This window comes from Balearica regulorum, chromosome 12 (genome assembly GCF_011004875.1).
Source record: "Balearica regulorum gibbericeps isolate bBalReg1 chromosome 12, bBalReg1.pri, whole genome shotgun sequence".
NCBI classification, from domain to species: Eukaryota; Metazoa; Chordata; class Aves; order Gruiformes; family Gruidae; genus Balearica; species Balearica regulorum.
Window position 1 is genome coordinate 9,717,216 of NC_046195.1, and position 13,782 is coordinate 9,730,997.

Here is a 13,782-nt window from a genome sequence, read left to right on the forward strand (position 1 = left end):
CTAACGAATGAAGTTCGACTAATGAAATCATACTAGTAAGCCTGGGTGCCTCGAGTTATCCTTAGAAAGTAGGTAATAATGAAAATAGAATGCTTAAATGTTCATAGGAAAAAAATGGGCATAACTAACCTATGACTGTGCTTCTCTGACAACCTTGGCCTGTTTGAGCCCAACTCTGTGAAATTAAGTACTAATCTGTTTTTCCTTGTGAGGTATTTATATCCTTTTTCATGATCTTAGCACTAGATCTATGTATTTATATGAGCAGGTATGCCTGGGCCCTCACTGTGAGGTGACTGTAGAAACAGATGCTGTACCTGTACTGGTAAATTAGACTAAGGGAACATTCTCAGGTATGGGAACCCATGTATATTGATAAAATGATGGAACAATCTCCACTTTCATGATCTACAACAATACACTCCTGATGACCAGACCTGCTAGGCTGTGTTTGAACATGTCCATGCTCTTCTGGAGACTAAAAGAGTTTTTATCTCAAACTTTTGTTCCAATCTTTCTCTGGCAGTTGGCTTTATTGCCAGAAAACAGTGCTAGTCATGTTTAGTTTGCTATTTTTTATATATATATATACACACAAAGGGTATGTGCAGAATAATAGAGTGTATGTTAAGTGTAGTGTTTGTGCATTCCTGGATGTGATAAAAGTTAGTACTAAAGTGGATTGAATCCTCTCCAAGAGAAACACATGGTATGCTGTATGAGTCATCTTGAAAGTGCTCTACCAATATTAATCAAATCATGGAGCTGAAAATACATGTTCTTGCTAGAATTTCCTATTACATTTTTATCTCACAAAAGGATGGGAGCAAGCCCAGGCAGGAGATCTCAACCCTGCTGAATTTTGGAGAGCTTAGCTCTTGCTGCTGATAAAGATTTGATCCCTCCTACTCAGGTTTATGTCTGTAATGTGTCACTTTAAAAAATCAAGGTCCCATATGCGTTCATTCCACTGCAGTGTTACTACATTATCTTATATTTCATCTCCTCTATGGTCTTGCCTGTTCTTCGGCAGAAAGTGGGTTCCTTTTCTTTCAAGCCTGGGGAAATATTGGACATATGTCACTGCTGAGCCACAGAGGGTATGGGGAAATTAGCTAAGTAGACAGAAATATTTTACCGCTGAGAATATGGTGGTCTCTGCTCTTCCACAGCTACAGACAAGGAAGAGAATCAAAAGTGATGTTTCAGAAGTTACTGACTTTTCTAAATCAAGTTGTGTTATTTCTTTAATAGAATGAATGCAGGTAAACTGATTCATATAAGTTCTCATTCTGTACATAAATGTAGACAAAATGTGAGTACTGTATTTGATAGGACATGCTGAATATCTTGATAAAGGTAGCTTTTCTTCTTGATATTGTTATGTAAATAACAGATGAGAAAGTTATGCATATTTCATTACAGCTTTTACTTGGTAGCTATATAGCAATAAAAGGGACAAAACTGAAATGAATGTAATATACTATAGCAAGTCACTTTAAATGTGACTGAAGCGTAAGAACAGTTTATAAAGACATGCTGTTCTTCTCAACTGAAATTTAGAAGACTTGAGTTTGATTCAAGTTCAAACTTCTCATCTGCTTTTGGGCAAGCCATGTGAGTCTCTTAAGTCTCTGTTCCCACATAAATAGAGGAATAATTTCCAGCTTCATGGGAGTTTTGTAAGTGTAAGTTCATTACGGTTTGTGAATCAGTTAGATACTATAGTGGGGGGGAGCCAGGTAAGCATGTAGATAGATAAAAATCAGTTAGATGCTATCAATCACTTATTACTGTAAAAGTAAGAGAAACATTATATTAAGTGCTTAAATGTAATTTTTCTTCTCTCAAGAAGCTTCATCATACTTTTTAAATAGAGATGAACTCTAGAGTGAAGCCTAAAGTAACAGCAATAGCTCTGAATCCACTATGAGATATTCTGAGTGGCGTCTTGAGAAAGCACGGTGTGAATACACTATCAGAGTTTATCTTGTACATAAATCCAAAAAATTCTACTGCCAGAGAGACAAAATTATATATGCTTACAATGAATGTTCGGTTTCTGAAACATATATGTTAGGATGTAAAATATCTCCTATTAGAGATGCTAAATTAAAATGTTTAATAGGTTTTAAAATGCATTCAAATTTGAAGTTGTAAATTTATATTGAAAACATCACATTTATTTGCTGTGACCCCACTGAAACAGGCTCACTGATTCAAAAGTATTTTGAGTCATCTGGTATGTATGTGTATACACGTGTGTGTGTGTGTGTGTGTGTATATGTATTTATTTATATCCACTATTGTATATTCCATATTGAGTCCTATTTTAAAAGTGAATGTGAAGGCTGCAGTTACATTATGAAATGTCAGCTATAGGACTGCAGAAAGAATGGACATGGCAATGCTTAACTCCTGCCACTGCACGTATGTATTACACACCAATCTTTATGTGTATTAGCCCATGTCCATTCATAATCAATAATACTGCCTCATCAAACTCTTCTATACTTTTATATACACATATATTTAGCACTCTTAAAGATATTTTAAAGATAAATGGGTCTAATTTTGGTTCTGACAATCGGATCAGAACAATACAATTGATAGATTTGGCTCCCCATTCAAAATGTTAACCCGTTACGAGGCAAGTCTTAGCAAATAACAAACAAAAAATAGGAGAATCTTACCACTTATTTTTCCTGTCTTCAAAGACTTCATCTTTGAGGCAGAAATTTATCATTCTGCTTTTCATATTTATCATTTGACTACCACATCTTCAGTAGGAGCCATATCCTCCTTAAATTTTCCAAGTTTTTTTTCCTTTAGTTGACAGAGAGTTGCTAATCACATGTATAATACCCTGAGCAAATTTCAGGCCATATGGGGATAGAATAGCTTCCTGCATATTTTACCCCCTTACATCCTTATTTTTTTCCACTTTATGTGAGAGGCTGGTTTGCATTTGTGAATTAATGCTATGGTGTGTATTGTCTTTGATAAGAAGAGAGATCATGTGAATGTTAAGCCTTTAAACATAGACGGCGAAGTTTAACAGAGGCTTTCAAATTCACACATACAAAGACAACATTTACTGCGCTCTCTGCCTGCTTTGAAGCACTCTGCAAAGAATCTGCTGAGTACAGACAATAAAATATTCTTTATACCAATCCTGGGCAGATATTTTGCAGTTTGCCTGGCAGACAGGACAGGATGGCACGCTGTCCTCTGAATGCTGCGCCAGACTTTGCTGGCGAAGTCTTTGCTGTTGTGAGCACAGGGATATCACAGCCTTTAGCCAATATGTAGCAATGACATGAGAGCTCCAGAGAGATTCATTTGAGAAGAATCATCCACTCCTGAAGTTGGATTCAGAGTTTTAAAGATTTGGCATATAGATTTTGATCTCTGAGTTGCCCTAACAAAAAGCAAATTCTGTAACTTCCTCTGCAAGGTCTATTTGACTTTGCTGGAGGAAGAACGCTTGTTCAAAGCTAGCCCAGCAATCATCATTCATCACACTGTCAGTCACACTCAGATACCAAGGTACCTTCAACAAACGTTTTGTATTGTAACCTCTTGGTTGGTTATTAAATTAGTGTTTCCCACAAAGTTCCAGTAGTCATAGGACATTTTGTGAACTTTATGGGATTTATATTAACTCATAGCAATCTTTACAAGGTTGCCAGAAGGTGTAAAGAAACTAATGATTAGCTAGATTCTTCTTAGTAATTTAGAAATATTGATGAGTGCTAGTTCAAGTTGCTGTTACCAGCAGAGTATTACCTGTAATGTTTGACTCCTGCCAAGAAGGAAGTCTTCTACACTCCACACAACCTTACTTTTCCTTATTTCATATTTCTTAATGTGCAAAATACTGTTATTATATCATCTCTGTCAAAATTCATTTTCAGCAGCTGCTGAAATCTTCAGAGACAGTCATCAACTATAAAGCGAATCCTGAGTCTAAAGCAGATGCAGTATTCTCCTCAAAAATTATTGTAAGTAAAAATAGGTACAGTAATTATCACTAATATTGGAAAAGTCTTTTTCTTTTAATCTAGTATCATATGAACTAATTTCAGAAGCAGTTAATATGACCTCATGACATGTATGTAGGTTACCTTAAACTATAGATTTAGTCTTGTTTTGCAAATGAAGAAAACTTTAAAAACATTTAGACTTAGTTCAAACACTGTCTTGTGTACAGTTCAGGAAAATGTACATATCTGATAACATAATGACAGTCCCACATGCACCTGTTCCCAGAAAGGGCTGTTTACTTAAGGCCTGAAGCAAGGTTCAATTCTGAAGAAAACTTCACAAGGACAATTTCTTACTTACCTTTACTAGCTGACCAAGCACAATAATAATAATGATGGCTAGTTGCATTCCAAGCTTTCACTCACCCTAAACACCACAGAGCAATTTATATGTATTTGTTCTTTGCTTTCACCATAGTATTACACAGCCAGGTAGAATTTCCAAAAAAGTCCAAGAAATAAAGCATTCAGCTCTCAGAGTTACTGAACTGCATGAAGCTATGCTTATTCATCCACAGCAATGCTGAGTTTTTCTGAGGCCCTGTGTCTAGGAGTGGGAAGACCACACTCCTGGCACTTCCTTGCATCAGTCTTCTCTCTGCAATATTGTCACATGCATTGGGCACTGTCTGGAACTATACATGGATGTTCTTTATCTCCTTACTTAGAAAGGCTCAGCCAGTCCTCTAGAGCAGTTTCGCTCTTTAATCTATCCCACTCCTCTTTTCCCAAGATCTAAACCTCCATCTCCTTTAGCCTTTTGCTGCATTCACTTAGCTGCGGATGGCTAAGGGATATGAGAGGTGCTTTTTCCTCTCTGCTCTCTGAGAGCTACCAACACAGAACTGCTCCCTTGAAACCTCATCACTAGCAAGAGAGTGATTTTCCTATGATATCTGGCCCTAATCTGTATATGGTGTTGGGAACAAACACTTCATCCTTCCCCACACACTCTCTCTGTGCCCAATTAGTACCAAACTACAAACAAGAGGCTGAGGTTTCTTGGTCAGCTTTTTCATGGATATTCAAAATAAGCATGTGCAAGGCATTTGACACTGTCCCGCACAACATCCTTGTCTCTAAATTGGAGAGACATGGATTTGATGGATGGACCACTCAGTGGATAAGAAATTGGCTGGATGGTCGCACTCAAAGAGTTGTGGTCAACGGCTCAATGTCCAAGTGGGGAACAGTGATGGGTGGCGTTCCTCAAGGGTCGGTACTGGGACCGGCACTGTTTAACATTTTTGTCAGCGACATGGACACTGGGGTCGAGTGCACCCTCAGCAAGTTTGCCAACGACACCAAGCTGCGTGGTGTGGTCAACACGCTGGAGGGAAGGGATGCCATCCGGAGGGACCTTGACAGGCTTCAGAGGTGGGCCCGTGTGAACCACATGAAGTTCAACAAGACCAAGTGCAAGGTCCTGCACGTGGGTCGGCCCAATCCCAAGCACGACTATAGGCTGGGTGAGGAATGGATTAAAAGCAGCCCTGAGGAGAAGGACTTGGGGGTGTTGACTGATGAGAAGCTCAACATGAGCCGGCAGTGTGCGCTTGCAGCCCAGAAAGCCAACCGTGTCCTGGGCTGCATCAAAAGAGGTGTGAGCAGCAGGTCAAGGGAGGCATTCTGCCCCTCTACTCCGCTCTTGTGAGACCCCACCTGCAGTACTGCTCTGGGGGCCCCAGTACAGGAGAGACATGGAGCTGTTGGAGGGAGTCCAGAGGAGGCCACAAAGCTGATGGGAGGGCTGGAGCACCTCTCCTATGAGGACAGGCTGAGAGAGTTGGGATTGTTCAGCCTGGAGAAAAGGTGGCTCCAGTGAGATCTAATTGTGGCTTTCCAGTATGTGAAGGGGGCCTACAGGAAAGATGGTGAGGGACTGTTTATCAGGGAGTGTAGTGACAGGACAAGGGGTAATGGGTTTAAGCTGAAGGAGGGTCGATTCAGATTAGATGTTAGAAAGAAATTCTTTACTGTTCGAGTGGTGAGGCACTGGAACAGGTTGCTCAGAGAAGCTGTGGATGTCTCATCCCTGGAAGTGTTCAAGGCCAGGTTGGATGGGGCTTTGGGCAACGTGGTCTAGTGGAGGGTGTCCCTGCCCACAGCAGGCGGGTTGGAACTAGATGATCCTTAAGGTCCCCTCCAACCCAAACCATTCTATGATTCTATGATTCTATGATAAAATAGCTATCAAATAAAAGGGACATTTATTTAGCCGTAGAAAATCTCATAGGTGTTTTGGGTTGAAACAAAGTATTTTTTACTTGCTTGTAGAGCTCTCTAACAAGGATCACATACTAACCCAAAAGACTGAAGTAACATCATTGCAAGATCTGGCATTTCTGCATTTTTGTCCCATAATCTTCTGCAGAAGACAGTTCTCTGTCAAAAGTTTAGACCTTTATCATTTAGCCGGACAAAGAGCCCTGGAGAATAATTGGATGCTTTTGTGAAGGAACAAAGATTGCCTGAGCTCCCTAACTCACTCTTGTTACATTCAGGCAGTAAGGTGCAGGATTTTAATGTACTTTCCCCCACTTTTCAGTATGCGTTTTTATAATTTCCCACATCAGATGGGAAATCTTTCCATGGATTGAACATTTTTGTATGGGAAGCTTCTGTGTCCATCTGACTTACCCTCTGGTTTTGAGCTGTGGATCAGTTTTTCCAGGATGCCTTTTGAAAGACAAAGGTATCAGTTGAACAAACCAGAGCAGGCAGTTTTCTGTAATCATCTATGCCATCATCTGTGCTGGATCATGGCAGCAGCTGATCAATAGAGGAGTATTTAAATATGTTAGAGCCTGAATCTGATATTCTACATGTTTAACTGCATAAACAGATCAATGGAACAGGATTGATCTCCATTGATATTTGGCAGTTTTCAAATACAATTAAACCACATTTGGAGTACTGAAAGCACTTGAAATAAACAACTGGGCACTATTTATAATTTAAAGAGCTACTCAAAAAATTTAATAGATCAAGTGGTTGTTTCAACAATGCCAGTGTCAAGGGAAAAGTTGAAATCCATATGCTGTATATATAAATAGCAAACTGAAATTAATTGCAAACTGAAATTCAATGTGTTCTTAGCACATATTATTATATACACATATTTCAGTATTTATGATGATAAGGATATGCAATTAAATTGTCATTAACAGATATATATGAATGATTATGCCTAAGCAGAATCTGGGATTGGAATTTTTGTACAGTAGTGGCACAGATTCTTCAAAAGTGTAAATGGTGCCATTAATAATTGGCTTAAAGGGAGTAAGTTGCCAGTATATAAATGAGATGCTGCTGATAAAATGGCAACCTTAGCTTTCACACATCCATAAAACTGTGGAATGCAAGAGTTACCCAGATGGCTTTTGGTTTCACTGATCCCTGTTGGCTCTGTTCTGGCTGTGTCTGACAGGGCTCCAGCAATTCCCTGTCTTCCAGAGCCCCTCCGAGAGCTGACACCTGGCATCTCTATTGCTGCTTCTGAGAGCCTGGCACCAGCATGTGTTTAGGCTACCATCAAAACCTATTTACTCAACTAGTGACAATCTAGGAATGTCCTTGGGTTGCCTTTGAGGGTAATGTCATTGTCACCACAAAAGCACATCAGATAGCCAGAGGCTGCTCAGAGTGCTTGACTCATTGAGGTGCCAAGTAGATAGATGCTGGAGGTCATAAAAAGCACTAGTGCCCACAAGTTTTCTCCCTGGCCAATTCAACAGAGTCGCACCAAAGTTGCCCAGAAGAATATTCATTTTGGGAAATAAGATTTATTGGCCATTCTGGTCTCCCTCTGGGCAGTTTTACACAGCAACACAGATGCAGTCATAATGAAACCTAGTGTGAGAGCTGAGGAGCTGATCCAGAACATACAAGGTGATTAGATTTAGTTTCTAAAGAATTGTTTGCAAAGAAAAGCTTATGGTTTAAAGTAATTTGAAATACATAAAGGAAACATGGATCTGTAAGACTACTCTCTGCTATAAACCCAGAACACATGGCTGTAAATCCCGATTTCTGTAAAGACATAGACTTGATTCATTACAAGGACACTGAATGTCAGCTCAGTAGTACATTTACCAGCCAACCTCAGTGTGAGCACGGGGAGATGTATTTTTGCACTTTATGCTGACAACATTCTGAAACATATCTAAACAGTATCAATGTGTTTTCCTTTCCCAGACACTTTGAAAATAGTCCCATATGTTTGTGCTAAGGTCCACACACTGAAAAGCTGGGAAAGTGATTTCTGTGTGTACCATTTGCTTAATCCAATGCCAATGTTGAAAAATAAGGCTTTTTTTGTGATACAGATTGAGAAGAAGAAAATATAGCAAGCTCCTTTTGCCCAGGAAGAGGTAGTACTGGTTAAGCAGCATAGAGGCAGTAGGGATTCCCAGTGTATGTTTATCAGAGTTGGGACACTGCGATCCTTGACTCTTCAAAGCTTGCCAAACCCCTCCTAGCATCTGGAGGGTTCAGAATATGCAGATGAGTGCATACCCTTCTACTGAAAGTACCTATGTATCATGCCCAAGGGAACTGCTTTTTCTGTTAATGATATCAGAAATACTTTTACCTAAGAGGCTAGTACAGGGTAAGATTAAGAGGATATGTTCAGTATGTATTGCACAGAGCAGCACAGTGAAAACTCTACAACAGAAATACTTTGGCCTTTTACCTGAAGAGACATGGTGATGACTTATTGTACACCCTGAACAATATTTCTTCTCTGTGCTTTATCTGGACCAATAAATGCTTGTGCTTCTGGATGCAGGAAGAGCTGTTTGTTCTCCTCAGCTGAGAATCCATTAAAAAGAAAATAAACATATCAGAATTAGTCCCCTAAAGCTTCCATCAAGCCTTCTGCCATGAGCACTTTGCTGTTGTTTTTGGTTTTTTCCTTTGCCAGCTTTTAGCACTCAGGGGCAATCTATCTTTGGGAGAGAGAATAGCATCGCTCTTCTTCCCAGGATAAACGATCCAAGAACTAAAATAGAGGCTATCCAGAACAATATCAGAGGGCTGCATAGCAAATAAGGAGCCAAAATTGTTGAAGAAATCTTCTTCAGGTGGTGAGCAGTACAATATTCTTAAGAAAAATTACAAAACCTTACAGTGAGCACTTATGAGGTAACAAAAAGAAGTTACTTCCTTACCCCACCGAGTAGTAGTCAGTTTAAATCCTGAACCTGGGGCAGTTTTCCCAGGATAACACTGAGGAATTATCTGACTTTTGATTATATTTCCTAAAAATAACATTCCAGTTTTATTGTTCATCATCAGAAGGTAAAGAAAGAAAGAAGCATTACCAGCACAGAAAAACGCACAAAGTGCTTGTTTCACCTGAATTTTTCTGTAATGACTGTCAAGCAATGGGCTTTAGGACCCACTGGAAATGCAAACCCTCCAACAGCTTTCAGGCAAGCCCTTGTTTTCAGCTGATCATTACTAGTTCTGACCTTTTAAATCCTCTGCTGCTAAGGGAGAATCTGGTCTTTACAGAAAAGCTGTTCTGTATTCCATTCATAGACAATGGAGAACTTAACTATATTTACTGGTATTTAACATATGGAGCATATTTGCCTGGAAGGTAGATGAAATCTCCTGCATTTAAGATCAAATCAATTTGAATTTAAGGTCACATTTGCAGAAGTCAATGTTCCGTAAAATCAAAGAAGAGCTTAATTCTACTATTTTTTTCTTTGCCAATCCACTGTGTAGTTTCACAGAGCACAGCTCTTCAAGCCTTTCTCCCTGAAGGAATCCATGCGCGCGCACACAGTCAGATGGGAGGCAGTGGCAGGACTTGGATCTTACTCACCTGAGTGGAGCTACGAGTGTTTAGGTCCAAGACAAACACGAACTGCATTCTGCAAACTTCGTATTCTTAATTCTTACTCCCATAAGCAGTCTCAGCAATGTGACTACTCACGCAAGTATCTTGGCTACTTAGAGTGGGGCTCTAGGGATCAAACCTCTTTTCTTAAGATGAGATGTATCCAATTTGGAACATCTAATTCATGTGCTTCCAGGACTAAATAGAGAAAATAGGTTCATGTGATTTCAAGGTGAAAGTGTGTGTATCTTCATTCATAAGCAAGTGCTGCTACTTCAAAGGAGAGGAGATTTGCAGGAATCGATGATCTGCAATATCTTTTTGCTTAAGGTGTAATTGCCATCTAACAGCACTTAGGGACTTTGCTATTGCAGAGGTCTGGGAAACACAGGCCCAAAATACAACTTTCTGGTTGGGAGATTTCTAGTATTGGAACATTGTCTTTGCACGCTACTAACCCACAGCCTTTTCCCCTGGAAGTCTAAACAGGAGAGGAGAGAATAGGAGCCGCTGTTGATTTCCCCTTCCACTTTCCCTGTGAAAGTGTGATACAGCTGGTCTGAAAATGACATTAATGTTGTTAATAATAATATTTTTTCTTTATTTTTAAATTAAAATATTGATTACTTAGCCTTGATGAAATAATGAAAATATATAGTCAAAGTGCAGTAGAAAAAAAGAAAATGCACTATTAATTGCTCTCCTGTGGTCTAAAAGAAGAAGGATTTTTTTTAGCACAATGGAAACAAGAACAGAGAAATAGTGCAGAAAAGTGAGGAAAATTTACAAAATCTTACTTAATTGATTTTTAAGTAACATTATTCATACTGTATATGAGATTGCCAGTTGCAATGTGTCTAGCAGCATTTTCTGTTCTGATGAAAATTTGTCAGCTACTTGAGCAAATTATTTTGAAAGATAAAATAGAACAGGACACCACACTATTATCACCAGCATATTACTATAAGATTCCGGAAAAAGTTAACAGAAGCAGCTTGCTGGCTGCTACTATTTAGATCTTAGGCAAACACATGGCAAACTTAACTTCTCTTTATATTTCATGTTGTTTAGTTGTTGGGGTTTTTTAACTAGATGAAATAACATTTTATTTAAAGAAAGCAACTGTTTGAGCATATTTTGGTAAGATGTTTTGATGAGCATTTTTGAAAACTAATGATGTCTTCAAATAATATTTGGAGGAAATAAGCAAAGAAATGAGAATTTTTGAAAGGAAAGGGAGAGGGATTTTTTTTTTTTTTTTTTTCTCTATATGAAATGCCATATATTTGCAAACACATTTCCAAGCCAAGCCTTCTTCATTTCTGGGTGTGCTGTATCTTTCAGGAAAATAAGGATTCCACTTTTATTCACAATAGCCCTTCCTAGCCTAGCATTCATAAGAAACCTTCTCTCATATTGCTGAGTTGACAAACCACCCTTAACTCATACCTGGCTGCTGTGATTTGGATCAGTGTTAAGGTGCAGTCTTGCGGGACAAATTCACTTCTGATGTAAATAAGCACAGTTCCATTGAAGTCAGCCAAGTTGCTTTCTCTTGCACCAAGGCTTAATTTGATCCTAGGTGTTTAGATCACTAAGCTATCCCCTCTGGCTTAGCAATTCTCCAGTTGAAAGATTACTTTTTGACTGTGAATGCCAATAGTCTTTTTAGTGTGGTAGCTGAAGAAGTAATAAGTGCATATAAGGGTTTCATGAAGTGCTTCATAGGTGAAGGGAGACAGCCCATTGCATTCTGGAAGTGCCTCTTACCCTTCAAATGAAGAAGAGGAAGTCTGAGTGAATGAAAGGTTAGTGTATTTTTGTGACTTCTACATAAAAACCAAAAGAGTTTGGACCTTTAGAGACAGGGCAGACCATTGTAACTCGTTTCCCTACAGCACTCATTCAGCTCTGAATCAACAGAGCTTGTAAGGCTCTGACATAAAAAATGACCTGAGGGAGTAGAGGGAAAGAAGGATGTAATTGTGCCAATTAATCTGGAAAGGCATCTGAGAGAACAATGTCTTTAAAGAAAGCCTGATTCTGATCTTGGTTAGGCTAGAGTAAATCTAGAGGAATGTCTCTTGAAATCAAAAGATCATCCTGTACTTGTTGGCTATAACCTGGATCAGAATTGGAATTGGTTATTCATCCTGAACTAGCCTTGGTAATTCTAATCACAGCTTTCTAATGAGAACATCAATGGTTGTAATTAATATCAAATATTACATAAAATAGCAAATATTATCAAGTGCATAATTAAAAAAAACCCAATGAATTAACAGCGCTGTTTCACTACTTTTGCATTTTGCTACAAATCCCACAATATATTTTGAGAAGGAATTTGCTTAGTGCTTATCAAGAAGGGAAGCAGAATCAGTAATGTGTACATATCTGATTAGTAGGTTTATTCTAAGACCTGTTATATTCTACAGAGGAGTCAGGACATCAGAAAGCAAAGTAACACCATCTCCAAAGCAGAATGGAGACAATGAGCCATCTATCATTTTGATCTATTTTACATTAAGAGATTAGCAAGTCTGGGAAAGAAGAAAAATGTAGAACAGAAGGACATTCTCCTTCCTGAGAAATGGGGGCATTTGTGAGTCCTAGGGAGTTCTACAGCTAGAAGAGGAGCTCTTATGCTGCTTCCATGTCCATGGCTCGTGTCCCATTGATGCAGAAGCAAAGCCAGCCTATCTGTTCATTCCTCCCACAGGAGGGGCTGCAAGCCAAGCAGAGAGGTGCAGAATCCAGTCTGTGGCCTTTGTATGTACCTACAACACAGAGGAATGTAAGCAGGTGCCTCTCATCCTTCCAGTTCTGCTTCCTGATGCAGGATTTACTGGACTTAATGGAAGACACACTGAAAGCAAAGCCATAGCTAACACATAATTTAAATAATCCCTGATTAAGTAGTGAAATGATAATTTTAGGAAGTATTGAGTGAATTGGAATGTGTGGAGTCCCACTGAAACATAATATTGATTTGATGCCTTTTAATTTGTTAGAGATTGTAACTAGCAATTCTATTCACCTATTTACTCTTCCCAAGTTATTTATTATTGACCAGAAATAGGTCTGGATGAGAGCTGTTAATGCAGAAGTCCCAGATACTGCCTAGATCTGAATGGGGGAAATGAATGGTTGGAGGTGAACCTAAAACAGGTCTGGGTTGTAGTCGAAGCTGTTTATTTCTATCTTTTCCAAGCCTCTCCATTTTCTAACTTCCATATTGCAGTTTCTGGGAATAGTGTCCACATAAGTATAATTGTCCAAATGTAAATCAGAATGCAATGTCTTAGCCCCAAGCCCCTTTTAACACCCTGGCAGTAGACAGCTGTTCCTGGAAGTGTGAGAAAGGGAAGGCAGAGCTAGTTGCCTTTGTTTTGAAACGATAGTAAGCTTTTCAATCAGAGGTTATGCTGTTTGGTGTAGAGGAAAGGTTTGGGAATCCTAGATTCTTGGCTGCCTTTACCATGGTCACTTTTATGGATTCGATAGCTTCATGGGCAAGGGATCTAACATAAAGTGCTATAACCAAAAATTTTCCACTCATTGCATTGAGAATTAGTCCTAGCTGACCAAACTGAAGCCTACTTGAATGTTATGAGGCTTTCAGACTCAGTGGCTGCCATTGTTTCTCTGACATTGCCGGACACATGAAACATTAGGTCTGGATTTTAATCCACATCTTTTCTTAGGAAAAATGCAGTTGAGAGATTTAAGATCTGATCCTGTAAATTCTGTTTCACACGAGCAATCTCACTGCAGATTAAAGACTAATCATCGAAGGCTTTGGAGGATTGGGTCCTTTGATTTCTCTTCATGCTAATGCTCTCTTTTATCTGGATCATCCCGTTGATTATCCTTCTCCATCTT